The following is a 17,078-nucleotide window of genomic DNA, read 5'->3' as shown; positions in this document are numbered from 1 at the left end:
AGTACACACAAACAATACAAGCCTAATTTTTCCAATATGTGTTAGAAGAAACAATAATTAACACAATAATATTTTGGTATCATCAAAAACCCACATAATATAAAAGCATAAGTTTAAAAACTAAGTTACAACAAGATAACGCTTTAAAAGTTTTACTATTTTTATCTTTGCTCCATTATTGATGATGCTTCTACTTTATTTTCAGAAAGTTTTTGAACTGCAGAGTCATCAATACAATATTATCATCCTCCTCCACTACAGAGATGTCATTGTCTAAATCATTAGCTTTCAACTCCATAGTCTTCTCCTTTTTCTATCACCTGCGTCAAGTAAATTCTAATTCACTTCTTGCTTGTAGGCAATGAGTGAGCCAATCAAGATATAAATAGAATACATTCAAGTCTTTTGATTTAGAAATTGTAATGACCTTAACATCAAAATAATTAGGTAGGAAACATAGAATTTTGTTAACCTTTTAAGAATTAGAAAGTTCTCTTCCTAATGCATGCAGGGGTGTCACTATCTGAGTGAATCTAGTATATATTTCATATATTATCTCATTAGGATTCATGCTAAATTGTTCACAGTCGTGTAGTAAAATATACAACCTAGACTATTTGACTTCAGTAGTTCTCACAAATGTGATGCACAGTTTATCCCAAATTTTCTTCCATATAGTACATGTATACACTCTCATGCAATTCTAAAATTTTAATGCACAGAAAAGGTAATTCAAATATTTTGCATTTAATTGAGTGAGCTCTCTATCCTTATTATTCCATTAAGTAAATGAAATATTAATTTTGGATCCACTAGCTATATGTGATGGAAGTAAATAACCAATTTGAATCATATGCAAAATTCTAAAATAAATAGATTACAAAAATGTAGACATGCAGATTTTCCAAAAATTAATTAAAATATTTTAAACATAGGTGTACGAGTTATAGAATAACCCTTTTTTGTATTTCTATTACCAAAATGTGTCAAAAGATCTTAGGGAGTTTAAAATCACAAATTCCAAGACCCGCTCTAATACCACTTGAAAGTTTAGGAAGGTTATAAAAATTGTTGAACTATCCTTAAGCGCGCCAAGAGAAGAGGTGAATTGATAATTTAAAAAATATACTAAAACAAAATCTTCTTTATATTTTAACCAATATCACAATTTATGAAAATATTCTAGTTAACTAACACAAGTGAAAATAATTTAAAATTTTGATTTTCTTTTTCAAAATTTTGTAACACAGAAAATTCAAGAGGAATATATATTTTTTGCAAACACAAATCAAAATTAAATACATTTTGCAATGAAAATTAAACTCGTGCAGAAAATTTAAAGAGCATAAAAGAAAAAAAATCAAAAAGAGCACACCAAAAATTAAACTCATGCAAGAAAATTTAAGCATATTTCCAAGATAAACCTTACCCCACCGGTTCCTTACCCTTACCTAAAATGTAAAAACTACATAATAGCCACAAATGCCTAACAAAAATACAAGAAAGTTAGCATTTTAAGGTGGATTTTTTTCCCAAAAATTACTATGGATTTGTGAAGGAAATATTACTTTTTATGACGAATTTTTCAACAAAATTTTCACTACAAATACATAGTAAATTCCCCACAAATTTGATGCAAACTACGCTATCTAACTGCTAATTAGCATTCATTTTACTTCTTTCTTATGCTCTTGACTGCTTTCCTCTGCCCTTCAGCTCTTGGAATTTACTAACCTCCTTCAAAGACATTCCATGTTTCATCTCCTCCTTGGAGGGCTCCTTCCTATTACATCTAAACTCACACTTCCTTGAAATTTTTATCACAGTTAAAGTCGCACCTCCCTCTCATTCTTCTTTGTAGCCTAACTCACACCTACTTTGAAGATAGGAGCTTGCTTGTTGCAAAGGTATCCATCTTTCTTCCTTTTGTGCACTTCTTTATCCAAATCCCTAAATCTCTATCACATTCAAAGTCACCCATCATCATCATTCTTCTATAACAACCAAAGTAGTACTGAGGTGATGGGAGCTTGTTCATTATGAAGGCATCCATCTTTCTTCCTTTTGCGTGCATCTTCATCCAAATCCCTAAATCTATCAAACTCTCTCATAATCACCATTGCAAGTTAAACATTTTTTGATAATATTATTCTTTATTGATAAGATAAAAGAGGGAGTTGAACATAAACTTGAATTATAGTGGTCAACCTTAGAGTGTAATTGGAGGAATAGTGACTTTGGGTGAATAATTTCACTAATAAGAGTACATATTTTAGATATCATGAGTCTATTATTCACAATGATGGTGTAATAGATGGAGATATTATTAATAGATTTCAAATTTGATGGTTGAAGTGGAAGAATGCACCAGGATTGTCGTATGATAGAAAAGTCCCCCTCAAATTTAAGCAAAAATTCTATTAGATGTGGCGATGAGACCTGCAATATTTATGATGCAGAATATTGGCCATTAAAAGAGAAGCATAGTATTAATCAGGTGGATGTGTGGCTATACTCTTAGAGACATGGTATGAAATGAGTGTATGTATGAAAATAATAGAAGCATCATAACAAATAGATTTAAGTCTATGGTAGCTCCAACCCTAAGGGGGATGAATTAGTTATTTTAAAATTTTCTTTAACAAATGAAAAGTTAAAACCCCTTGATGTAGAAGTAGAACTAATTTTAAAATAATAACAATTAGATATTTAAAACGTAAATCAAATCATATAACCTTGAATCTTTTTTCTCCCTCTTGGAGTAGGTAGAGAACCTGGAAATCCTTTTTCACCCATATGGTGAAGGCAGAGAACCTAAGAATCCTTATACTCCCTCCTATAGTAGGCAGAGAACCTAGATCTGATGCTGATGATGATCTCCCTCAGAACCACCAAGGAACTAGAGAAGAAACTTGAAGAAGACTTTGAACACCTTGCTTAGAGTAACCTTTGTGAATCCCTCACAAGGATCTCTCCCTCTTCCTTTTCTAAGCTTTCTCTCAGATCTCCTCTACATTAAAAGATGGTCTCAAGCGACAATGAGAGAGCTTAAATAAAGAGCCTCAAAAGAAGCTCTAATTTTCAACTTGTCGCCAAAGACCATTCAGTATGATTGATAGATCATCCGGGACATTTAGTAGAAAATAGCCCTTCCAACCAGGATGATCAACTTTGCCTTATATGATTAATACAAGTATCTATATATATTGTTCTATACGATTATGTAATCGTTCGAGATGATTAGTTCAAGATACTATATTGATCATCTAGTAGATCATCTAGTATGACATGAGATGATTGGCGGCGATCTAAATATCATCTTGTAACCTTCTCGGGACGTTCATACGATCTCCTAGATGATTATAATAAAATTATGGTTTTTGTCTTGGATGATAGGGGATAATCTTATGAAATATAATATATCGTCTAGTACGATCTAAGTAGATTGTGTTGTACGATATAATTGATTAATCTGACCATCATTAGTCTTATAATCATTAGATTAATTTCGGCATGATTATCATCAATCATCTAGGATGATGTATATTATCCTGTATGATTAGAATCAAATTTGAAAATTAAAATACTACTAAATTGTGATTGTTTGTTATTTTTTACAATTTGAACTAATCATACTGTATGATGTGGATCGTGCAGTATGATTAGTTTAATTACTCGTAAGTAGCACGGATGCCCTAATTAGGGTTTCTATTTTTGACTAATCATCTAATACAATTTTAAATCATCCTGGATGATTAGGTCAAAAAATGGAAAATTTTCTAACTCACGTAATTACTCTTCCTGAGTGTGTGTGAATGGTTACTTAGCTTGGGTTCCAGCTGATATATGACTTGACTCAAGAAAGGTAAAAAATATAATAAAATTTAAATTGCAGGCAGACTCAACCATTGACTACTTGATCTTGAGCTGATTGGTGTTGCAAGTGAACTTGTAAACCTGAAAAGTTAGTGAGCAGGGCAAAAAAAAGATATACAAGAATAACGGTAGTAAAGAACTAATAATATTTGTTATCATCAAAATTATTGTACATGGGCAAAGATTTGCAGCAAAAATGGATGCAACCTTATTCATATACTAGATTGAACTAATTAGAATTAAAAAGATACAAGTTATTCCCTTCACAAAGATATTCCAACTGTAGTACCTCTTATAAGACTCCATAATGCTCATAGTCATCACCTATATGATTGTTCCATTTTACACATACACCATAGATTTTTATTTATTGACATTTACACCAATATTTGGTTTAAAATATATAATTGATGACAATAAAAACTAGCTAATGTTTTATTGCTCTCATAGGTCCCCAAGCTTGATTCATTAGTCCTTGCTCTTACAAATCCCTAGCTTCATTGTGGACTTAATTGGTGCAGAAAGTGTAGCTATGCTATTATCATTTTCACTAAGTTAATGGATTATGATATATAAGGTTGAAATGACTTATCAAAATACGTACCATTTTTTGAAGAAATTTTGAAATTTAGATTCCACTCCCTTTTCCTGCTCTAATAGTGATATTACAGTCAAACTATTAATTAAATTCCTGCAAAAGTTATAAATTTAGGGTCTCTATATATGAATCTATAAAATATACAAAATCTTAACTTAAATATAGTTGAGATATGGCACAACTTTAGTATAATTAAGTAGTGTATATAATATAGTAACTCTTTTATCCTTATCTATCAAATAGCACATAGTATAAGCACCTACTACCTCGCCATATCTATTGAATACTAATATGTTACTAGTAGTTTGAAATATATCTAGATTACCTAATTTTTGAGGTGCAATATTCCTTATTAATTGTAACTCTGTGTCAATGTAGTATGAGAAAAATTAAGTAGTCTCATATATCAAGTATGCTTCACATTTTGATCCTTTGGGATGTGCTTTATTATTTATAGTCTTTTTAAATTTATTTAAACACCTGAATGATGCATGGTTATAAATTAATAACTTTTAATAATAATTGATATATTAAGTTTGCATGAAAAAACCTCTCAAAAGGATACATCCACCGATACTAAACATGTCCACTGACTTTAGCCTCGTATGTAAATACAAGGGCATATGCTCTATGGAGTCAAAAAATACTAGATGAAAAATCTTCTCAAGCTTGTACAAAATGAAAGAAATATTATGATCAATATGGACTAAATATTCTTCATTTAATCTTGATGAGCATAGGTCGTTGAAGAAGACACTTAGTTTGATCAAGGGATTTAAGATTGAATTTTAAAGAGAACTGAAAGTAGTGGGCAATAAACATTTCATGAAGATGTAATAGTCATAACTTTTTAATCCAAACAATCTCCCCAATATAATGCCAACACATCTATTGAGGTTGGAAGCATATCCATCAAGTAGCTTTAGGCTTTGAACCCATTACAAAATTCTCGCCTCTGCTTTAAAGTAAAGGTGAATGGAGCTTTTAGCATTAAAAGTTTACCATTTTCATCTTCCTTCAACTCAAGTGTTTTCCTTTTATAAATATCCTTCAAGTACATAATAAAATTTACATTATCTTTATATTTAAACTTGATGTCCATCACTATATTGAACCAATTAACAAAAATATTATTCTTTATATGCATCACATCTAAATTATATCTGATCAAGTTTGATCTCCAATATGGCAAAGACTAAAAAAATACTTTTCTTTATCTAATTGTGAGTAACTCTATACACAGGAACTTTGTAAACAACAAATGTTGGAGAATCAACTATCATGGGTAAAAAATTTACTCTTTCAAATATTTCTTCATTGCTTAATCTTGGTGGAGGCTATGCCAGTTCCATTTTATTTTTAGTGAAAGCATCCTTATTTCACCTAAATAAATGATTTGCAAGTAAAACATATGGTGATAGTTAAACCAAATATTTTTACCCTCATGCTTCAAAGTAAAAGATTTAGTATTTTTCGTACAATAGTGGTATGCTAGCTTGCTTACATAGCTCCAAACATAAAGCATATAACATGCTGGAAAGTCACCAATAATCCTAAGTAATGCTCCCCTCAATGCAATATTTTATTTGATAGAGATATCATATATAGTAACTCCTTCATTCCACAATAATTTTAAGTTATAGTTTAAAAGTTATAATTCGAAATCAAAGGTAGCTCAATGAATGGAGTCCCGTTGGTGGCAAGGCGACTAAGGACCTCCCCAATCATGCAAAGGTTAGGTTCTTTTCTCAATCTCAATCTCTATAGAGTAAGGGGAGACATCAGAGGAAGACCATCATCTCTATCTGGGTATGATAAACGCTTCATTCATTCATGATTTTTTACCTTTAGATTATGTGAGCTTAGAATGATAACTTAGAAATATGTAGGGTTTTATCATACACAACTATGGGAATGATGGGTAAGTAGAACAATCAATTGATTGGCACATCATTTTACTTTATTTCATTTTTTTAGAATTTGGTTTAAACATTGGCACATTACAATAATGACATGCAATCTTTTACAATTATCCTTATCATACAATATGCATTTGTTGACATTATAATCTATTTTTATAGCTGTCTAACCAAATTTTGAAACTAATTTTTTCAGACTAGTATAAATATGTTGGAACTATATTATTTATTAGGTTAGTCTCCTTAAGTAGACCAATGAATTGATCAAATTATTCCCATGGGTATATTGTATTTTATCTTTATGCTTATCATCTTCATAGTAATAAATAACTCCGAGTGAGTAGTGCACACATTCCCAAATTGATTGTTACACATAGTGAAATAAATTATAGATATTTTGTGTCTCTGTATTTTAGGACTCTTGTATATATTATTAAAATTGTGGCCTAGTTGCATTATAAACCAAGTCTTCAAATGTCCTAACTCTATCTTCTTATACTATGTTTGAACTTATAGACGAGCAACACTAAGATTCAAAATGTGGCTCGTACTCCCCATATGAAATCCAATACTAATATTTTATCATAAATCCTCTATAATATAGATCAACAATAATCTAATCTAATGAGGGTAGGCTTAATTTTTGTGTTTGGAATATAGATAATAAAACCTTGTCTCTAATATAAAGGAATGTAATTGACAACCTGCCTGAATGAAATAATTAATTCCATTCAAAAATTCATCTGTTAGCATCTTGAACCAAGGAAACAGTCGGTTATACATATAACCTCTATAGTTTGGAATATCCACAACACACTTAGGCTATAAAATTCCTAAAACCAAATAATGAGATTTATATCAATTTTAAAAAATAATATTACTTCACATGCAAGAATCTCTCGATGGTTAAAGGGGTTTTAGTAAAATAATGGCCTAAAGGCAAAAAAATTTATAATAACAATGATGACATTCATAAGTTGATGATAATTTTAGGAGTTTATATGAATGTGACAACATAAATCTATCAATGCTCATGTTGATAGTTTAAATAATAACTTAAGTATTGGACCCCAGGATGGAGGCTTCTATAAATTTAAGGGTGATGATGATGGAGAACTTGATAGTTTACAATAACAACTATCCCAATGGCCATGATAATAGAAGCTTTGAAATAAAAAATATAGTAAACCCAAAGGTCTTGACTATGATAGAGCTAAGGGGGCAGTGTTATGGTCAACAACTAAATCAAACTTGACAACCCACACAAACTTTCAAGTGGTATCAGAGCAGGATTCATAAATTAAGTTTTAGAAAATTTTTTAAAAAAATAATCAATGTCTAACTTTTGAAATAGAAACACCGTGGAAGGATATCCAATCACTAGACCATCTCTTTTTGATAATATTCCATTTGATTTTTGAAAACTCGCATGTCCAACTTTTTATAGTCAATTGATTATCGTATGTGGATGTTAATTCAGGAAGGTTATTTTCCACCCTCTAGATTAGTATATAGTGTTAAAATTGAAAATCTTTTTTTTCTAAATGGACCACTGATGATATAAATTTAGTATAATTGAATGCCAAATGTCTGAACTATTTTTTATGCACTAAAATCTGAGGATTATATGCATGTTTTCACTTGTTCAACAAGTAAAGAGATTTGGGACAAACTTTTTATTACTTATGAAGGAAAAAGGAAGTTAAACAATCTAGGCTAAACATTCTTCTTCATGATTATGAACTTTTCCACATGAAACCTAGCGAATCTATTTTTAAAATGTATACTACATTTACTCAGATTGTTACTTCTCTACATGCCTTAGGAAAGAACTTACAAACTATAAAAAAGTTAATAAAATTCTTCGTTATTTATCGTCTTCCTATGATGCAAAAATAACTACCATTATTGGAAGTAGAAAATTCAATTCCTGAAAGTGCAAACCAATTTTTACAAATCGAAGTAAATACTTTAAAAGTTTTATAATCCATCACATTAGCATGCATTATTCAAACCAAGGAAAAGGCACCATAACCCAAATAGATTAATGAATCATTTTCATGGTATTTAATGTTTTTCTTGTGGCATGCTAGGACATATGTCCTACACTTTCACCATTCACTATAGAACACATTTGGTGTGGAGACCAAAAGTTCAAATTTTACATCATAGCATGCATACATTTCATTCTTCTTTATATAAGATGGGACCAAAATATGTTTGGGTTCCTAAATCTATCATCTAATGATTTTTTAGGGGTGCTCTCACAATAGATCTTGTGAGAGCATGTGGTACATGGACAGAGGATGTTCAAGAAATATGACTGGAGATGCAGATCAATTCATTTTGCTGGAGGCCAATGCAGGAGGTAACGTAACACTTGGAGATAACACCACCACGAGAGTGGTTGCATCAGGTATAATTGACAACTCCAAGAATTTTATAATTTAAAATATTTTATTGATAGATGGCTTGAAATATAACCTTCTTAGCATAAGCCAACTTTGTGATTCACATAAATTTCTATAATTGACAAGCATGAAAAACCTTAAAAAAGTCACCCAAAAAGACTTAGTGAGAGGAATTCCCAAACTAAAGTTCATAAGAAAATCATTTATGTGATGCCTATCAATTACAGAAACTAGACAAATCCTCTTTCTACTCAATAAATGACATTAACACTAGCAAACCTTTAGTAGTCCTACACATGGATCTCTTTGGACCTATCAATACTATAAGCCTAGGAGGGAAAAGTATTTGGTTATGTGACCATGGTGGATAATTTGAGAATGAGAAATTTGAATCTTATTGTAAGGAGTAAGGGATATATCATAATTTTTTAGCTCCTAGAATCCCTCAACAGAATGGGGTTGTTGAAAAAAGAACAAGACCTTGGTAGAAGTTGCTAGAGCCATATTAGATGAATACTCAATTCCTAAATACTTCTAGGCAAAAGCGGTGAATACAACCTGTTATGTTTGAAATAGGGTAATATTAGATCCAAGCTAAACATGACACCCTATGAAATCTTGAAGGGTAGTACACCCAACCTCTCTCATCTTGATGTCTTTAGATGTAAAGTGTTTATTATGAATAATAGAAAATCTCTATTAAGAAAGTTTGACCCCAAGTCTGATGAAGGAGTGTTCCTAGGTTACTCAAGTGTTAGGAAATCTTACAGAGTTTTCAATAAAAGCACACTAGTAGTTGAGGAGACAACTCATGTTATATTTGATGAATCTGATAATTTTGGAGAGTATATGGTAGAAGAAGAAGAGGTTGAAAAGTCACCTAAGGATTAAATTCAATAAATTTCGAGGAAAGGGTAGAACCTTAAAACACATTGCCAAGTGATTGGAGATATTCTTCAAGTCATCCTAACAAACTGATCTTAAGAAACCCATATAAAGGTGTTAGAACTAGGCAAGGACTTAAAAAATAAGTAAGTCACTCTACGTTCATTTCAATGACTAAACCACCAATATATATCAAGCCCTGTATGATGAATTTTGGATCCTAGTCATGCAAGAAGAGTTAAATCAATTAGTAAGGAATGATATTTGGGAGCTAGTTGAAATACCTAAGGACTAGAATGTGGTTGGAACTAAATAGGTTTTTAAAAATAAAATGAATTATTCTAGTGTAATAGTGAGGAATAAGGCAAGATTGGTTGCTAAGGGGTATAACCAAATAAAAGGGATTGACTTTGAAGAAACCTTTTCCCTATAGCTAGATTAGAAGTCATTAGGGTGCTACTAGCCTTTGCTTGTTTTAAGGGATTCAAAATATATCAAATGTATGTTAAGAGTGCCTTTCTAAATAGGGTAATAAAAGAAGATGTGTATGTTGAATAACCCCCTGGTTTTAAAAATTCACAATGTAGTAAAATAACATATCTAATTTAGCTCTTTCATGCATATTCTAACTAGTTATTTTGGTTTTTTAATGGCTTCTTCAACTATAACCCCAGCTCTATTTATTTGTTTGAACAAGAAATGACTTATTTGAAATGAATGAAATTCAATAAATAATTTACAAAAAGAAAAATAAAAGCCTCTCATAATATTTCATTTCAGATATTCCATGGTTCCTTCTCGCGTCAATTGCAAATTCAAATAAAAATACCATATGCATATCATATATCTTATACCTAGAATTAATACATTAGCTCATGATCATCTTGCACATTATCTTTCTCTATCAATTTCAAATAAAATATCACATTTTAAAATTTAACTAGTAAAGCTTCAATATAAACTAGTTAAAACATTCAAAACAATGATATTTAATATATACCAAAATTTATATGGTGAAAGTTTGTTAAAATGAGAGATATTGCTTTTTATAAATTTTATGAAGGAGAAAAAGGGGTAAACTCAAAATCATTGAAAAAAAAATGTAGAGTACTAATCACTTACAACAATTAGAATAATTTTTGTAACATACGCAATGAAAGATAAAACTCTTGGAGACCTCTCTCCCTTTCTTTCTTGGCAAGGCAACAAATTAGGGGGTGGGGGCGATGATTGGTGTGGGTTTTTAATAAAAAAATAGTTTTAGATATTTTATTTATAAATACAAAATTTTAAACATGGCATCACAATGTTATAGACCTAGCATCGCATGCTCCCTCAATTTTAGAAAATCTGAGAGCTTGGTGTTGCAGCACCCACAAGCTCAGTATCGCAATGCCCCTTAGCTAATTTCATGGAATTTAGGGAAATTAAATTCATTGCTATTACACTATTTCTTACTTGCAAAATCCTTCATTTCTAGTATTTGACTAAATCATCATTGAGAAAATATTCAATGATTCAATTGTTGAGCCTTAATTTCTAATTTGTTGGAAGAATATACAACCTACTAATGATAATTGCGATGAATCTTTTTATATTTTAACTCTATGGAGTGGATTTCAAGCATGCTTAGGGGAGTTAACGTAGCACATTAAGTGATTAGATTTAATCAAGCAATTGGACTCATTATAAGAGCAAGAGAAAAGATCTATGTTAGAAAAAATATATGAATAAGCCCATATTAAAGCTAAAGTGAAAGTTTAATGTTAAAACTATTTAAATATAATTTGCATGATTTTTATTTTATCGTTTTAAAATATTTGATGTGGATAACCATTTTAGGCAAATTGAGCATAAAAATACGATGCTTCAGTGAAATATTATTATCATCAATATTCACTCCATTTTTTCTTTCCCCCATTTGTTTTAGTTTTTTTTTTTTTTTTTGGGGGGGGTATATAAAATATATATATATATATAAAATAATTACAATGGATGTCATGAAAAATTATGACCGAAGCGAAGAAAGAAAAACAACTATAAAGAAAATAAATAGAGAGAAAAATAAATCCTATCAAACCTATCAAAATGTTCACCACAAGTAAAAAATGATGAACTGGAGAAAAACTAAAACTGTAAGATAAAAGAAAGACTATGGGTGCAGCCAGATGCATGATTATCAGCAAAACTCAAGGATTAGGATGAAACAAATAAAAATGTTGCAACCCACAAAAAGGGTCCAGATTGCCGCAAGGTCAGCCAGAACAATAAGTCAGATAGAACGAGGGCCATTATTATAAGCACAAATTAAAGCATCCATCCCAATCCATTAAAAGAATCTAAAAAGGTTGCCACAAGGACCGTCTCATGAAGAATGGCTCGCAGCTGGCCACATTCATCATTGTCCAAGCAAATCAACCACCAAAACCCACAGAAGGAGAGCTCGAATAGGAAGGTTAAGTGGCATTTGTTGCTTATAAATAGGACTTTATATAATATTTTCTAATTTTTATCTCATCAAAATACTTCCCACCATCATCAGGAATGGGGTGACATATGAAAAATCTTATGATATCTCAATTAATGAGTATATAAGGAGATTTCTTTTTTTAATATGGATATTTCTTTTTTTTTTTAAACAAGTATATAAGGTTTGTTAAAAAAAACTTTGTAAATTAGCATAAAATTATTATATTTGTTTGGTTTATGAATTTGCTAAGATATACTTCTTGAAAAGTTGTTTATCTACCTTTATTGCTTTCCTTATGGTTAATTATGAAATTTAATAATTTTCTCAAAATTCTAATGTTATTTTATACTTAGCTAAAAATGTTTATCAAAATTTTAAGAGTTATCATCTTTTTTAAGTTAATTATATCAATCTTTTACTAATTACATGTTTTTTAAAGAATAGAAAGTTTGGTTGCATTTAATAACATTTAGGACTTTACCAAGGGCTCACCTGAAAGATGCGATCATATTTCATGGGTTGATTTAACTAAAAAAATAAGAGCTTGAAAAGAAGAGAAAGAAAAATACAAATGAATTTGTATTGGTGGAGAAGGTGGAGGCGAATTCAAACAAGACCAAACTCTAAAAGTGCAAAGAGAGTAACAATTCTTTACAAGCTTGAGCATGAAGAAAGATTATGTTTTGTCTTGATAGGATAAATATAAGGCTTGTGAGCCTAAAATTGTACATAGGTGTTTTTAATTCTATGGAATAAAAAAAATTGTGGAATTTGTCTATGATTTGGAAAACATACGAAGGTAGAATGAACTTGGAGATATGTTCAAAACTGTTCATTTTATCTTTTACATTTATTTATAAAATATTTTTATTATATTTGTAACATCATATTTGAAGGTAATTATTTGTACAAATATTAAACTATGCCTATATATTCATATTTATTTGAGTTTTTCCATTATTAAACTATCAATTATGCTATCGATTAATTAATTTATAAAATCTAAAAAAATCATCTAAATTAAGTAGCATTACATATATTGAATCATTTAATATTCTACATTATTTATTTTCTGCTTCTAGCTTCTATTCATATTGCTTCGTTGGCTATGATGTTCAACAAATCTTCATGTGATTAAAATAATAATTTGATGATATAACATAATCATTTCTTATTTCAATAGAATCAATGAAAAATAAGTTAATTTTAAACATGAATCCGAACAATCTAATATAAAAAATAACAAGAATTCCACATAATCATATATAAAATAAATATATAATCAAAATATAAATGATCGTGTCATTAAGCTTGAATTAAGTTTTTTATCAAGCTTTTAATGATATTATTCATAATTTCAAATTAACTTAAAACAAAATTTTTTAAGCATTCTCATTTATCATAATATTGCTAAACATTATTTAATTAGTCAAAACATTATTTCTATAATTTGACTTAATTAGTTAGTTAAATAGCATTCTTTAGTTTATTAGATTATTTATAATATGTTTTATTTTTATATTCTTGGTCATTTCTTCATAATTTTATCTAATCTTATCATTTAAAGCTGTTGAGAAAATTCAACATATTCTATTCTTAGAGCATACATATTCTGAACAAAAAAGTGGATGCGTGGACATGTGACATTACAATTTGGATATTGGTATAACTATGTGATTGTAATTTAAACTTATTAATTTTTTTATTTATTCATTTTAAAATAAATATAATACTAAAAATGAAGTTAATTACAGTAAAAGAACGGGACCTTCCAGGTATCCTTCATAATGTTATTACTAATCATAATCCAAATCTCTTCAAGATTATGACAAAATGATTGACAACTTCGCATATTCTACCTAATTGCTAATCATAATCCAAATCTCTTCAAGATTTTGACAAAATGATTGACTAATTTGCATATTTTGTCTATTAATTGTATACTTGATAGTTGCATTATTAATATCTATGAACATGGTGATTGTATAACGCCTCCTATTGACAGTCATGATTTTGTGAGGCCATTTTCTATCGTGACATTTTTAAGCAAGTGTAATTTAATATTTGGACACAAGCCCAAAATTGTTGGGCCAGCTGAATTCATTGAATCAGCTTCAATTCTCCTTCTAGTTCGGTAAGTATAAGATATTATTACTTGTCATATATTATTTACATTTTTTTAGTTAGCGACATAGCATAATCTTCTATGGATCTTAGATAATTTCATATCATCTAGATTGTTAACTTCTAATATCAGTCTTATTCAGAGCTGTGTTTGTCTTAAATGGTAATAGAGCTGATGTTGTTAAACATTATATTCCTGCAGTCTCTTGCAAAAGATTTCATCATTTAACCTCAATTTCAATTATACATCAATCTTGAATTCCTTATGCACATGATTTTTTTTCTTAAATTCTATATTGATATATCATAAAAAAATTATCTTGATCGGACATGAATCTCGAGGCAAAAATCAAGTTGGAAATAAAAAATTTTAAATTTGGAATCATCTGAACTCCGATTTCAGTAAACTTACACTCAAACTGAGCGTCTTGGAAATACGAACCCAACGACACCAAATTCAACTCAATTCGAGCCCAAATAGGTCTGAATTGAAGACCCAAAGCATTATTGGAAGGTTCAAGCCACAATTTGGATTACTAAATAGTTTCCAAATCTGGCATGCTTATAATCGAATCGAGCGACTCGACGAGACAACTCCAACGAGCCCAACATTGCCAAATTCCAATATCATTAAGACCTTCAAATGTATGATGAATGGTCCATGATCAAGGGATTCAATATCGGTCGTCCATCCAATCCACTCCCCATTTTCCCTTAATCTTCCTCCTATTTATGAGTCATGCCACTCTCAGGAAATTATAAATAACCCCTCATTTCTCTTAAAAGGGGACCAAAGAAAGAAGGAGATCATAGTAGAAGAAAAAAGGAAGAGAATGAGGGAAGAAACTCCTCATCGACCACTACCGAAATTTTGCCCGACTTTCAAGTGATGTCGAAACTCCGCTCGATCTCCATGTGACACCGAAACTCCACCCGATCTTCAAGTGACACTGGAATTATATCTGATCTCCAAGTGACTCTATAGTTTTGCCCGAATACCATCTAACGTCGGAGTTCTCCTCTACCACCAACTAACGTCGATTTTCTACTATACGCCAGACCTTCACCCATCGCTAGATTTTTACCATACGCCAGACTTCTGCCCATTATCGAACTTTCATCGGACATCTATGTGATGCTAGATTTTTGTGAATTACTAGACTCCTACATGACGCCATCCTTCTTACCTCCGTCACCCGTCGACTACGGTCCCTCCGACTTACGTCGCCCACCGACTACAATTCTTTCGACCTCCGTCACCAAACAATAGTCTTTATGACCTTCGTCGCCTACCAACTATGATTCTTCTGACTTACGTCGCCCATTGACTACAATCCTTCTGACCTCCATCACCAAACTATGGTCCTTCTGACCAAATAAACATGTCAATAATGATTCTTTTTATTCCTACCATGTAATATACTCTAGATGATGTACATCATGCTAAGGCCTTTCCCCCAAGGAAGGGCCTTATTTGTAATCAACTGTAAATACTAGTAGATTCATTCAAATTAGGCTAGGCCTCATGATTTTTTCCCAATTTTTCCCATTTTCCAAGTAAAAATTTTGGTGTCTCTTATAAATGCTGCACCCTCTCTCTTATCTGATTGCGTGTTGGATATTCGTAAAAAGTTAATACGTTAAATTTTATATGTCTCTACTACCATGAATACACCATGATGCAAAAGTGGTTAATGTTAATATATTGGCATCGTTTGTGGGAACGTCATTCCTGACTAGGGGGCAGATATTGCTCCAATCTCAAAAGTGGTTAATGTCAATATATTGACATCAGCCAATTCTCCCTCAAATTGAAAGAAATTAAATAAGGACTGCGGGGCAACCTTGACTACAGTAGCATTCAATAAAGTTCCTCCAATGTTTCTAACATCCAAGATGATATTTTGGAAAAATATTTTTCATAAAGTTTCTAGCAAATGCAAAGATTATAAGCTTTTTATAGTCTATTGATGGACTTCCACTCCTTGGATAAGGTCTTAATCTCGACCTCAAAAAGGTAGTAATAGTCTAAATATAGACCATTCTTCACCTTTGATTGGGGATATACGCAGCATTTGCAACCTCCCAATCAATGCAAAATTAATCCTAGGGGGATTCGATTCACCCTATTCTATACAAGTTAACATCATAGAGCAAAGGCTCTAACATACAACCTTGAATAGGTCATACATCCTTAGTGGATTCTCTCGACCTCTTCCATATTGATTAATGTCATTGAGCATGGCTTTGACATATAACCTTGGGTAGGTCAACATCCTTAATGTATTATCTTGACCTCTTCTATACAGGTTAACTTCATTGAGCAGGGCTCTGACATATAACCTCGGATAGGTCATACATTCTTAGTTGATTCTCTCAACCTCTTCCATATAGGTTAACATCATCGAGTAGGGCTCTAATATACAACATCGTATAGGTCATATATCCTTAGTGGATTCTCTCGACCTCTTCCATATATGTTAACATCATCGAGCAGGGTTCTGACATATAACCTCAGATAGGTCATATATCCTTAGTGAAATCTCTCATTCTTTTCCATATAGTTTAACATTATCAAGCAGGGATCTAACATATGATCTCATATAGGTCATACCTCCTTAGTGGATTCTCTCGACCTCTTCAATATATGTTAACATCATCGAGTAGGGCTCTGACATACAACTTCAGATAGGTCATACATCCTTAGTGAATTCTCTTGACCTCTTATATATAGGTTAACGTCATCGAGTAGGGCTCTGACATATAACCTCGAATAAGTCATACATCCCTAGTGG

The sequence above is a fragment of the Dendrobium catenatum genome, unplaced genomic scaffold (genome assembly GCF_001605985.2).
Source record: "Dendrobium catenatum unplaced genomic scaffold, ASM160598v2 original_scaffold_30712, whole genome shotgun sequence".
NCBI classification, from domain to species: Eukaryota; Viridiplantae; Streptophyta; class Magnoliopsida; order Asparagales; family Orchidaceae; genus Dendrobium; species Dendrobium catenatum.
This window is presented reverse-complemented; position numbering follows the sequence as displayed.